The sequence below is a fragment of the Mustela erminea genome, chromosome 16, assembly GCF_009829155.1.
Source record: "Mustela erminea isolate mMusErm1 chromosome 16, mMusErm1.Pri, whole genome shotgun sequence".
NCBI classification, from domain to species: Eukaryota; Metazoa; Chordata; class Mammalia; order Carnivora; family Mustelidae; genus Mustela; species Mustela erminea.
In genome coordinates this window covers 28,263,156-28,276,098 of record NC_045629.1, presented here as the reverse complement: position 1 = coordinate 28,276,098, position 12,943 = coordinate 28,263,156, and positions in this window count along the sequence as shown.

The window sequence follows — 12,943 nt, the reverse complement described above, 5'->3', positions numbered from 1 at the left end:
TTTGCAGAAGTAATGAGAGAGAGGAAGTTGAACAATTCCTATAAAAATATTCAAATAATTTAAAATTCTAATAACGGAAGGTGTCAAATTTAACTTGAGAAAAACTTTTAATGAAAGGTAATATAGTGATTAAGTATCTTTATTTTTCTCCCTTAGAGAGAAGAGAATGGCCATTGTCATTTAATTTACTTTAAATAGAGCTTCATTTACATATTACTGAGAACTTTGTAATGAGCAGTTATACAGCAACTATTTTAAAATTAGCAAAAGAAAAAGACAAGATTTTTTTGGATATATTGTTTTGTGGATATATGATAAATGACAAGAAAAAATAAAATGGAGAACACTGATTTAATCTCTTTGGTTGGATTAGAGTCATTTTTATTTACTTATTAATATTTTTCTATATCTTTATGTGCTGTACACAAAGCATATTTGTTATTCTTTTAACCAGGAAAAGTAACCTCTGAAACAAACTCTAAATTTTACCTGGTTACAACTTTCTCTGTGGCCATCATTCATGTCCGGAAAACTGAATACAGTATTCATTCTGTAAATTTGAAAATCACGAAGTCCTTTGGACATCAAAGGGGCGACACTTGAAGATGTTCCCGTGAGTAATTTGATTTGAAAGTTGAGTGAAAGTGATCTCAATAAAAATGAAGAATCCAAGTTCAAGAGCCAAGTTCTAGCAAAGTGGCTAGAAGGGACTAGGAACTTGAAAATACTTGAGGGGAACTGCGTTGAGTTGTTCCAAAGGGAAAACAGTATGCTTATTTTGATCTATGTACATGGATGATCCAGATATGTTCTTGGTGTTGAAAAAAAAAAAAAAAAGGAGTCAAAAGGTCCCAAATGAATCACTTGTGCTAAGTCCCACATCAACAAACAGACTTAATACCTAACTGCAGTTGCAGCCTCTCCCAGGAAGGTGATCTTTAACCAGTCAGGCCTGGAATCACCTGGTCGGCACTAGGGATGTCATCTGCTGGATAGACGCCCCACCTTCCTTGAAGCGGTCTACTCTTTACCAGAAACTTCCCTGCCCTGCCTCCTTCTGCTTGTGAAAGCCTTCCATTTCGTATAGTTCCTCCAAGCTCTTTTCTGTGAGATGGGATGCTGCCCTATTCATGAATCATTGAATAAAGCCAATTAGACCTTCAGATTTACTCGGGTTTTGTTTTTTAGCAACGGGTTTAGCCAAACGTGATTAGCTGAACCAAATCATTCCTCGATAGTACTTTAGTGAAGACATTTAATGTGAATGGCAAAAATATTAGCAAACTAGGAATATTAACACAAAGAACAGAAGTAAAAACCCAGAGGGTAAGAGACTGAAAGATCAAGATCTGAAATATCCAAACTGCCTTCAAATTGGAGGTGAGAAAATGAGGCTACGTTTTGTCTTCAAAAAGTAGATGAGAAATACAGGCAGAAAATCTGCGAAGGATTGGAGCAGAATATTTTTGTGAGAAAAAACAATAGCTGAAATTCAAGTTTTGTAACCAAGGATTTTGGGTTTTATGTTTTAAGATGATCTATTTTCTCCATATGGCTTTTCAAAGGGAGATTGGATATAATCAGTAAGAACCATTTAAAAGGGCTTATCCTGGAAATATTATCTTCTTACACTCACTATTTTTCCTATCTAACACTGGAAACTAAAAACGAAACCCTGAGTTCTGAGACCAGCACACAAAAATTTTAGCCGAATCTTTTGTTTAGAGTTGAAGTTTTTGTTTGTTTGTTTGTTTGTTTGTTTGCTTTGAGAAAATATAGGAATAAAGCTCTCGCTTAACTTGCCTTGCGGTAAGTCACTGCGTCCTCAGGGCAGAGCTATACAACCACAAATGGCTGCAAATATCACATTCCTGTGAATTACATATTTTCATGACCTTTCTCAATGCATTTCCTTTACAGCATGGGTAACAATTATAGTTGAAAAAGCTACTTACCTACTTATTAATTTAATGTAAGTGTACCACACGAGGCATGAAGATAGGTCTACTTTTGCACCATTGTATCTGAAGTCCTCAACTGCATGACATCTAGTAGGTGCTTAATAACTGTTGAACAAATGATTAAATCAACAGGCAAATAAAGCTCTCCTTGAGCTTTCATTTCCACCTAACTCACACGTAAGAAAACAGATGCCTGCACTCAAGCAGCCTTCCAGTGCTCAGAAATGATTTTTACTATTTGAAGGCTGAATAATATCTTGAAATTTCATTGACTCAGAAATAAGCATTTTTCTAGAAACGAAACAAAAAGTAAATATGCAACCTCGAATGTCCCCCAAATATTTAATGGATAAAATACCAATTTAACTAAGAAAACGCAAGTCACTGATGATCATTATGCATGTTTTTCTTCAAAATTTCTTCCTGTTTCTCACACGGAAAGGCCTGGTTAGAGATGTCATACATGGTCATTTAAAACCATGTCCACTGATTTAATGTCTGCAGGCACTCGAGGCATAGTAACAGCCAAGAGAAGACCACTTGCTTTAAAGATGATAACACCTTTGGAATGTTAATAGTGTAAAACTTTCTAAAGGAAAATGATTTCTTTACTGCACAAGGAAAGAGTCAGATTGGCTTAGTCCATTTTGCACCTTTGTGCTAGGGAATCTGTAGGTTTAAATTACAGCAGCTTCAGTCTTTGCTTTTCAATCCCTTAATCCTTAAGGAGCATAGGTTTCAGTTCAAGACAACTTCACACAGAACATAAGAAAAGACTCTGTGAGCCTACCTCAAGTATGATGATCTTTTTTTCAGCTGTGATCTTTCGCTTGCATCCCATAGTAAAAATGACTTTGAGGCAAACCAGTGTCAAATAATTAATGCATTTTCAATGAAGGACTTTTTTCCAGTCTGCTATAATGCAATGCATGAAAAGCAATAAATACTTTCATGTAAGCCACTTGTACCTGTGGTTTTCATCACTGTTTCACTGGGATCCTTCACATTAGAGAACCTTTGTGAGGTGCCTAAGCTGAAATGGAAAGAAAAGCTGGCCTGGGAGGTTTTACATCTGGTAGCCTACCCCATTACTTACAGGCTACATCTTAAGAAAAAAAAAAAAAAAGTTATACAGGTTGAATTGGGGCAATTATGTTCTGATCTAAGACATATATATTTGTCGATTATTTCCAGGTGTTTCTTAAAAAAACATGTTTTCTTGATCTATAATTAATATTTTGCTGATGGAGCTCTAGCAAAATGCCACAAAACCACTCACCATTTCTCCATGCTGTAAATGATATGAACTAATAGTAACCATATTAAGATTCTTAGGTTTTTAAGCATTATCCTAGTTTGTGTCACAACTATTATTTAAAATTATAATATCCAGGTGTTGTATATGGTATTTGATCAAAGGGAATGGAAATGTAATGAGTTATAAGTTTTTTCCCCCAGGACTCAAACTGTACATAATGGCAGAGGGTGTGATTTATTTTCTGAGTCATTCTGGAAACAGTTATAAAAACCTTTAGTTAAATGTTCGTAACCGGGGTTATTGAATCTGCTGATATTTCCCACTTATTGTGGGGGTGTGGGTGGTTTAGAAATGCTATTTTTTGGAGGGGAAATCCAAACTAAAGTATCTTCAAAAAAACCCCCTACATATCAGAAAACATTAGTAGCACCTGCGGATTTTTTTAAATGAATATTTCCAGCCTCTGTATGACACGGTCACAGAATCAAAAACAAAACAAAATACAAAAAAAAAAAAAAAAAAAAAGACTTCAAAATTGACCTTTAGAGATAACAAAAAGAGACACTTGATTTTTCTTCTTGATGGTGATGTATGCTTCCTCTAAATTACAACGAACAGTAGAGCTATAATTTTATGAGAATATTCCTAATTTTCCCCACATTAACCTTGTGTTAAGAAATGCTAACAACTTTGAATTACAGGACTAAGTACTCTTCCCGTTCGTTCTCTGCCATCAGTGAGAATGATCAGCCTTTCCCCTTTAAGCAAATGCAATAAGGAAGCATCAGAAGTGGGTTGAACACTTTTTTTTTTTTTATTTTTGATCTTCCTCAAATATTGTTTGACCTTAATCACTGTCTTCCAACAAGCTTAATGTGACATCACCTTGAAACAAAAACACACAGCTCTCAAGTCTGGCTCTGGAATGAAAAAGCCCTGATTATTAGTCCTCTGTGTGATCTTTTCAGATTGCACTGATGAGATGAAGTTTAATCTCGTTTCTCTCCTCTCCAGCACCACAAACCACAGGCAGTTTAAGGCAGCCTGAAAATCTCTTACATCTGGAAGAGCAATAATTCATGGGATTTCGCCTGACAGCCATGACAGGCAGCAGGGCAGCCAGAAACAACCGTCTCTTATGTTGTGCTATTTGCAAAAAATCAGAAGAGGAGGAGTCGGCGCAGGACCACATCCTCCTTTAGCATATGTTAGTGGAGAAAACCCTTTTATTTTCTGCCAGATGCTTCATGAATAGGTCCTAAATATTACATAGACAGTAGCTATCGCTTCCAAACAAAATTCCTGGGTGTCTGCTAAGCTGCAAAGCATATGAAGGCCTATTGTCTGGCAAAGGGTCATGGTTAAATTTGCACAGATTTTTTAAAATAGATATCTCCGATGCGACGTGTAATTTATAGGCATTTGCACACCCTGCTGTGCATGAATATGATACCATCTTCTGAGGAGGATTATTTCATGAAATGTATATGGGATTTAGCTACAGTAACTTTTACTGGGCAGCTTAGAATGGCCAGCAAAGTACTAGAATTTACTGCGGCATGGCTTGCGCCGTCAGGCTCAGGGTTGGTGTTTATGATTTCTGCAGAAGCAGAAATAAACAACTTCTCCTTAATGGGCTTCTTTATGTGTAGGCAGCAGTGGCCCTATCTGGTCTCAAACAGTAGCTGGTGCAGCGGCCTGTCCTACTTCATGTGGAACCGAGGTCTGAGAATTTGCATTTCTGCTTTTCTGACTTTTCTGTGGCAGTAGCCAGAAATGGGGAAAGAGACTGCGAAGGTTTGAATGGGTAGCATTCCACTCTACTGTTTTTAGTGCCAAAAATACACTGTGGCTAGAAGGACTCAATTTTTAAGACTGACAGGGAGGAGAGAAGGAAGCGGCCAGATTTATTTTCAGATTGTACATTGTCGATAAATCCTGTAAAAATACTCATCAAACGAAATTTAAAAGACTTCTCCGAGAAGGCCCGTTTTTTCCGAAGTAGGCGATAGAGTTAAATCGCCATTCAGTATGCATTTCAAGGCATATTTAGGCAGTGATCAGAATTCTACGAAGCATGGACGCGAGCATATGAATATGTTAAATGTGTATTTTCCTCCTTGGGCAAAGATTTAAAAAAGGTAATTACCTAAAACTTTTCTGAGGTAACAACAGTTTTGAAAGTTCTGAAAGAATGTTGACGTACGTTGTATGTAGGAGCAGGCAGAAAATACATTTTTTAAAAAGCGAGACAACCGTTTCATGCCAAAGAAAAACAATTCCTTTGCCAAACTACACATTGTTAACTTAAAATGTGTTCCATGTGGAAATAGGAAGACTGGTTTTAAGGAAAGGCTAGTGATCTGAAGTCAGCTGGCTCTGTGCCTGTCAGCTACACATTTTGGCTTCTAGTTTTACAGCTAGAATTGGAAATATTTATTTCCCTATTTAAGAGCGGTTCTTTTCCTTTGCCTAGTAAACCAATGAATTTGCCTGTAAACATGCATATAGAAAAAAAGACTTCCAGGCAATACGCAAGGGAGGAATAATTGAAAATCTCTCGTAGGCAACATATTATACGTTGGAAAGATTGCATTTTCTTCTCTTCTCATTCTGTCCGGCCCTTTTGCCAGCATTTTTTGTTTACTCATCACATTTTCTGGAAAGAAATTAAATTACCGAAGCCTTCGGCTTTTGGGTTTGAAAGCTTATGACCGCAAGACAGACACATATTTGGAAGACATATCTCTACTGATGACAATATTTACCTATCACCACCGTTTAGAATTATCAACATCAACAAGCCTTCAGATAGAGCCTGTTACTGGCTTCTTTGAAGTAGTCCTCCTATTGCCGTGGTCTTTTGCGGGTTACAGATGAATTCTCAAAGGCAGCATGAATCCACAGTGATGAGCAGTCATTGGAAGGAACTTACACAGGGAAAGAGTCTTGAAAACGTTAAAAAAATATATATATATATATATGTGTGTGTGTGTGTGTGTGTGTGTGTGTGTGTGTATGATTCATTTGCTAGTCATAGCATACTTACCTTGGGTCACTTAATTTATCACAGGTTTTTCAGTGTTTGGTCTTGGCAATAAGGAAGGCAGGAAAAGGATTCATCAAAAGTATTCTGATGTTGTTTTACGTAATGTGAAATGCTGGGACTTAGAACTTCAAGTATATACAGAGCTGTAGTATTGATCTCAGTTTCACTGTCTCAAAGGCAAATCCAGAGGCTTTCAGTAGCCAGATTTTAGTAAGTCTGAGTGGGCGAGAGCTATTTATTGCAATCCTGAGAGTATAAAGCTCCTCCTTTTCACACATACCCCTTTGCTGGAATACCTAAGTTTTATTTATGATTTTGGATTTTATTTCACAGCATTCCAGTTTAGTTTAGCATGATGTATTTAATAACCATGTCGACTGTCTTAATTACCCTATAAAGCAGGGTTCCATTGGCATTTGACCCTCCACGGCATTCCAGAGAAACTGCAGGACCATGATAATTACCAACCGCCTGTGAGAAAATTAAACAAAAAGGCCCAACTTTTAAACCACCATTTTAAACGACCTATTACATCTCAGGAATAAATCATTGATGAAATAGCCTGCTTAACAGGAAAATAGCTATTCCATAGCAAAGAATTTCCCCTTGCATGATCATGAAGAGAATATTAAGTATTCTTCAGCTCAAAAGGTTAGATTTTATGTCTGTCCAATGCCTTTTAATGACACATTTTTGTGTAATTTTACTGTAATCAAAGCCTTTTCCCATAGAGGTTACAGACTGTAGATATTTGTCAGTCTTAAACATTTTGCTATCCATGGAATATTAAATGCACATATATATTGCCAGAGGGGGGAAAAAAAGATCTGTTTATAATTGGAAAAAAAAATTGAAATTAAAAAAAAAAAAGATCTATGAATAGTTTTACATCCTTTGATTAGCATGGCCATTTGCTATACATTTTGCAAAAAGTGCTAATCAATCACTCTGTGTGATAAGATTGATTTATTAATTGCTACCATGGCCCAAAAAAATTGTAACCCGCTTTGAAGATCTAAATGTCTGGATTAATTTGAGAGTGGTGCCAATATGTCATAACTAATCATGATATATCGTTATATTCATTTCTGTGTAATAGTTCTATCAGTTTGAAGCTCAATAAACATAAAGCTTAAATTCTTCATTCCCCTACATTCCACCCCGATAAATATTTGTTTTGTGAAAATTGATATTTTACATATGTTTCCTATTATGCTTCTCTGTGTGACTTTAGAGATATACTAGATAACTCTTTTCTGATCTCACCATAATCCAATGATTAGGATCCTCACTTAAAAAAAAAAAAAATTGAATACAGCTCAAGTAAAGACCTATAAGAATTGCAGCTTTTGTTCTTTTTTTTGAGAGAATTTTGACTCCCTTTGTGAAAAGCAAAAAAAGCACATGTGCCTTGAGGTCACATAAGGTCCATTTCCAGGTTTCTAACACTGATCACTTTTTTTTTTTTTTTTTCCTATTGGCAAATTGCCTGGGGCCTAAGGAAACTGGCCAATGGGTACTTGAAATAATTGGGTGAATAGTGTGCTTTTTTGGCAAAGATCAATAGTAGAAAGGACAAGTATTAAATTTGTTGTCAGGCTTCCCAGCACCCTGGATGTACTTGTTCTGCTTTCCAGCTGTGTGATCTTCAATGGATTACTAACCTTCTCTGAGTTGCAATTTTCTCACCTGTAAAATGGAAATGATGGTAGCTATTTCACAAGGTTTGGGGAAGGACTGAAAAAGATAATATGCCTAAGATGCCTTCTGCAAAGTCTGACTCATAATAGTTACTCAGTTTTTGTTGGATTTGGTTTTTTTTGGCTCTGTCCCCAGCAGAGTTCACAGTAATCTGACTAATGCTTTGCTAAATGTTTTCTTATTGAAACCCACTCAAAACCGCCAAGGTTTAACACAGAAGAGATTGCCAATTAGCGAGGAGTGGCTGATCAAGAAGCCTTAATCTATTTCTTGGACCTTTCAGGCCACGTAACTTCCTATGGCCGCCAATGCCAGTTTTCAGTGGCACAGTCTTCACTGTTCTTGAAAAATGTGTCCCAATCGTAGATTGTTTCCTTGGTTCTTTTTAGCACCGCTAAAGAAGGCCGGTGTCTTAAAATAATTTTAAAATACTGTGAAAGAAAAAAAAAAAAAAAAAAGGAAAAAAAATCATTAAGTTCTTGAAGTAGAGATTTCTGATTCTTATAGTAGTCAGCTCTCAGCAAGGTCTGTCCAGTTCTAGAACTCAACCTAAAGTTGTGTTCGTGGGTGTCGGGTCTGTGTTTCCACATTCCTGTTTGCCCATTGAAAGGAGGAGAATGCCTCCCCTTCCACCAGAGAACTGTTCCTTTTGACACATAAAGCTCTGGTATTAAGGGTTAGTGCTAAACATTAGCCTTGCCACCCACTTCGGACTTTTCAACTCAAATTAAGGTTTAGGGCTCAGGAATAGATTCTTCTCTATAGCGTGACAGCATAAATTATTTCACTCATCATGTGAGACCTATAGGAAATGGGTCAGTGAGAGCACCACAACCCAATAAAATTTCCAAAGTTGCAGTTACAATAATATTTAGGAAATAACATTTCTTATCAAAATAAATCTCAGCCTTGGTCCTGGTGTAACATTATCCAGTGAAGATAGACAGTCTTGATCCAGTAGCTCCTGAAATCCATTTTTAATTTAATCTCAAACTCTTACCTCACTGACCCGCTAGTGCAGCAGCTCCTGGAGGCCACTTTTCTCCCTAAAGTGACCCTTACAGGCTTCAGAGGGATGGATGACTGCGGTGGGAAAAATTAGAGCTTTATTTTCACTTCAGACTGAAGTTTCAATTTTGTTGAAATCTGAATGTAGATGACAAACCACAGAAATAGGATCAGTACCTGTGATGTCACCAAGGTAAATAACAGGTATTTCCATATTGCTTTACCCATGTGACAGATTATCAATTGTGTTCTTTCATGTCTCACAATTCTATGAGGCAGTAAAGAGGCCTGCTACCACATCTCATTATGTGATGTGTTAATAATGAAGCACATATGTTACTCTATCATTAATTATTTTCAGAACATTTAATAACTCTAAGTATCCTGGCTCTCCTTTGCATTTCTATATGTTCCCTTTCATGGACATAAATGAACTCTTTTTATTGGGGTTTTTAGACTGGTGGTGGGTTTGTGGCATAAGATGTTTGAGAACTTAGGTTACTGACTCATCTTTAAGTAGCAAACTGCTGTGGTTCCAGTAGTAGACTGCTTTCCACATCAGTCAAGAGAGAAACAAGTGATTCTAGCTGGACAAGTTGTCCCCCCGACACACAAATTTTTCAAGCTAGAAATGTCAATAAAATGTTCTTTTTTCTTTTTGGTGAAGCTGTGAGGATATGGGTCTGGGTAGCCACGTTGATCACTAGGTGAAGAAAGTTCAGTGTAGAAGAAAATAAAACCAATGAGAAAGAGAAGATAAAAGGGGTGAAGGGTAGAAAGTCCTGATAATTCTTCTTTATCCCTGGATCCAATCCTAGCGGCCAGCTCCAACTCTTTAATGATTGGGTTGTATAAACCCATGAGTTTCCTGTTTGAGCTTGTTTAGGATGGACTTCTAGATCTTAAACTAATGGCGACAACAACAAAAACATCCCAACCAATACAGAGAAATATCAGAGCCTCTTTTCATCCCTGACTCAGGAAGAATCACAGATCCCTTACTTTAGAATGCCTTTCTTATGGTCATATTTTGTTTTTGCCCGTATAGAATCCCCTCTTCTTTTCTAAAAGTAAACCATTTTTCCCTGGGATACTGTCTCCCCTCCTATTATCCATCTACTCTACATAGACAAGGCAGACCCACTGTAAGCTGGGGGTAGGGGGAGTGATGAAGGGCTCTGCCACTCAGCACATTTCATGGCCTTGGCCAGGTTCAACAGGAGATAGAATCTATACCCTTGGGAGTTAAGCCCAGTGCTTTTATAAGACTTGAAAACAGCTTTGGCTCTTTCCACCAGGATTGCTAACAACAAGAAGTGATGCTAGAGGTATTGGTGTCCTCTCTGTGGAATGCTGAGCAGACACGTTGAAATGGACCAGATCCTGGTGATATTATCTGAGCCTCTACGTCTGCCCATGCCAATGGTCAATTCTTAGGCACTCGGCAGTCTTCCTCTAGATTTTACAGTTCCATGAAACAATAAAGAGCCTCCACATTTGTTGTCAGCTTAAGTCAATTTAATGTTTTGGCTTCTGTCTATTGAAACCAAAATAGTCCTGAATAATATATCCTTAGAGCACCAGGCCAAAGGACTCTAAATCTTCCTTTGAATATTGTCAGCCAGGGTTCTGTTCTGTGCCCGGTGATTTGTCCTTCTCCAGAAGAACATTTGATATCAGTTGTCACTAGATCAATATACCTGTTCCTGTGAACAAGGAAGATTTGAGGATACTTGCTGCTTTGTTTGAATTCTAACCCTGCATGTTTCCAGAAATGACACTGAACCATGATCCCAGGCATATTGGTGGCTAGTCCTTGGGGCTACTGGGACTTTTCTACTGGGACTGCTGAGAGCAAGGACAAGTGACACTGGAGGGCCTGGGGAAAGGAGAAATGTGGCCTAAATCGTTACATTTTATCTCTCTCTCTCTTTCTCTCTTTCTTCCTTTCCTCTTTCTTTCAGATTATTTATTTATTTATTTTTGAGAGACACAGAGAGAGAGAGGACAAGCAGAGGGAGGGAGAAGCAGACTCCCTGCTGAGCAGGGACCCAGATGTGAGACTTGATCCCAGGACCCTGAGATCATAGACTGAGCCAAAGACAGATGCTGAACCAACTGAGCCACACATTTTCTTTTCTTTCTTTTTTAAAAATTATTATTTTTTTATTTTTTAATTCTTTTATAAACATATAATATATTATTAGCCCTAGGGGTACAGGTCTGTGAATCGCCGGTTTACAAACTGCACAGCACTCACCATAGCACATACCCTCCCCAATGTCCATAACCCCACCACCCTCTCCTGACACCCCTCCCCCCAGCAACCCTCAGTTTGTTTTGTGATATTAAGAGTCTCTTATGGTGGGGTAATGGACATTGGGGAGGGTATGTGCTATAGTGAGTGCTGTGAAGTATGTAAACCTGGCGATTCACAGACCTCTACCCCTGGGGATAAAAATATATGTTTATTAAAAAAAAATTAAAAAAAAAAGAGAGTCTCTTATGGTTTGTCTCCCTCCCAATCCCATCTTGTTTCATTTATTCTTTTCCTACCCCCCAACCTCCCCACGTTGTTTCCTACCTTGTTAGGGAATGAAACTCCTTAAATGACATGGTTCACTATCTCTGTCATTTCCCCTCAGTACTTTCAAAGTTATACCTCTTTCTTGTTTGCCCTCTTTAGAACGAATACAAGAGTAATGAAGGAGCCAGGCACTTGGAATTTGGCCCGAACCTAAAGTTGATCTGCGGTACCTATGACAGCTGCCGAGTCACCTGGTTACCTTTGTTCATTTTGCTCACCTTCCTCTTTCCAAGGTCGGCAACTTTGGGCTCCCAGCACAATGTGTCCCTGGGCTCGCAGCCTAAGGATAAACCTCAATCCTCAAGTAGAGGATAGGGACGTCAAATAGGAAAGGGTGACAACGGAAGTAAGCTTAGAGAATGCCTTACGAATAACAACATCTCAGTTTCCATAGTCCTCAACTGCTTAGTCGTCCAGTTCATTCTTAGAAAACATATCCGAAGGACGAATTTCCTCACCCCTAGGGCTGGGGCAGCTTTTTGATATTTCGATTTCCTATTTTTTTGGTCTGTCTCAGAACAAAGGACACCATCTTACAGACATCCTACAAAACATCTTGGTACCTTCAGGGTCAAGACAAAGAAAGCAATATTTGCAAGACACCCATCTGCTCTCTACCACCTCAGGTCTTATATGTAGTCTGAGAAACTCTTCTGCCCCAAATTACTGTCAACACAAAAACTTCAGTCTTACATGCTTTTTATACCTTTTCAGACTCTATGTAAAACCGAGGTATTCCAGGTCTGTGTAGGTCTTTGGATAAACATAAGTACATATGATTATTAATGACAAATTCTTAATTAATTCTTAATACCTTATGCAATAGGTATTAAGCACTTCTCAAGGGCCAGACATTGTACTATGTGCTGGTTATAGATTAGTTAAATGAGACAATATCACCACTATTGGCACATACTTAGCTGCCTGAGGAGAGGGCTGGCTTCAGAGAAATCATTAAACATATACAGAATATCAAAAATATTTTGGTAGGATTTAAGCTAATCTAGGAGGTCAGGAAAGGCTCACCAGATGAGGTAACATTGAAGGATGAGCACTTAGTTAAACAAAGAAGCCAGACAAAATCTTCCTAAATACAGTGAACAGAATATCCAGAAAAGACAAGACAAGGGGATTAAAAGCATCAGTGTGGCTAGAGTCTAGAAAAGCAAGAAGGAACATAGCCCTTGGGGAGACCAGGGAGGTGGGAAGGAGCCAGATTTTGGAGAGGCTGTTAAGCCATGTTAAGATTGTTTTTAATTAATGTAGACTTGAAGAAAACTACACAGATTTGGAACAGATGCTGTGGGAAATGGGAAATAGCTGTCGAGAGAGGAGCAGAAGGATTGCCAGTGTTTGTGAAGGCCCAGCTAAGGTTGGAC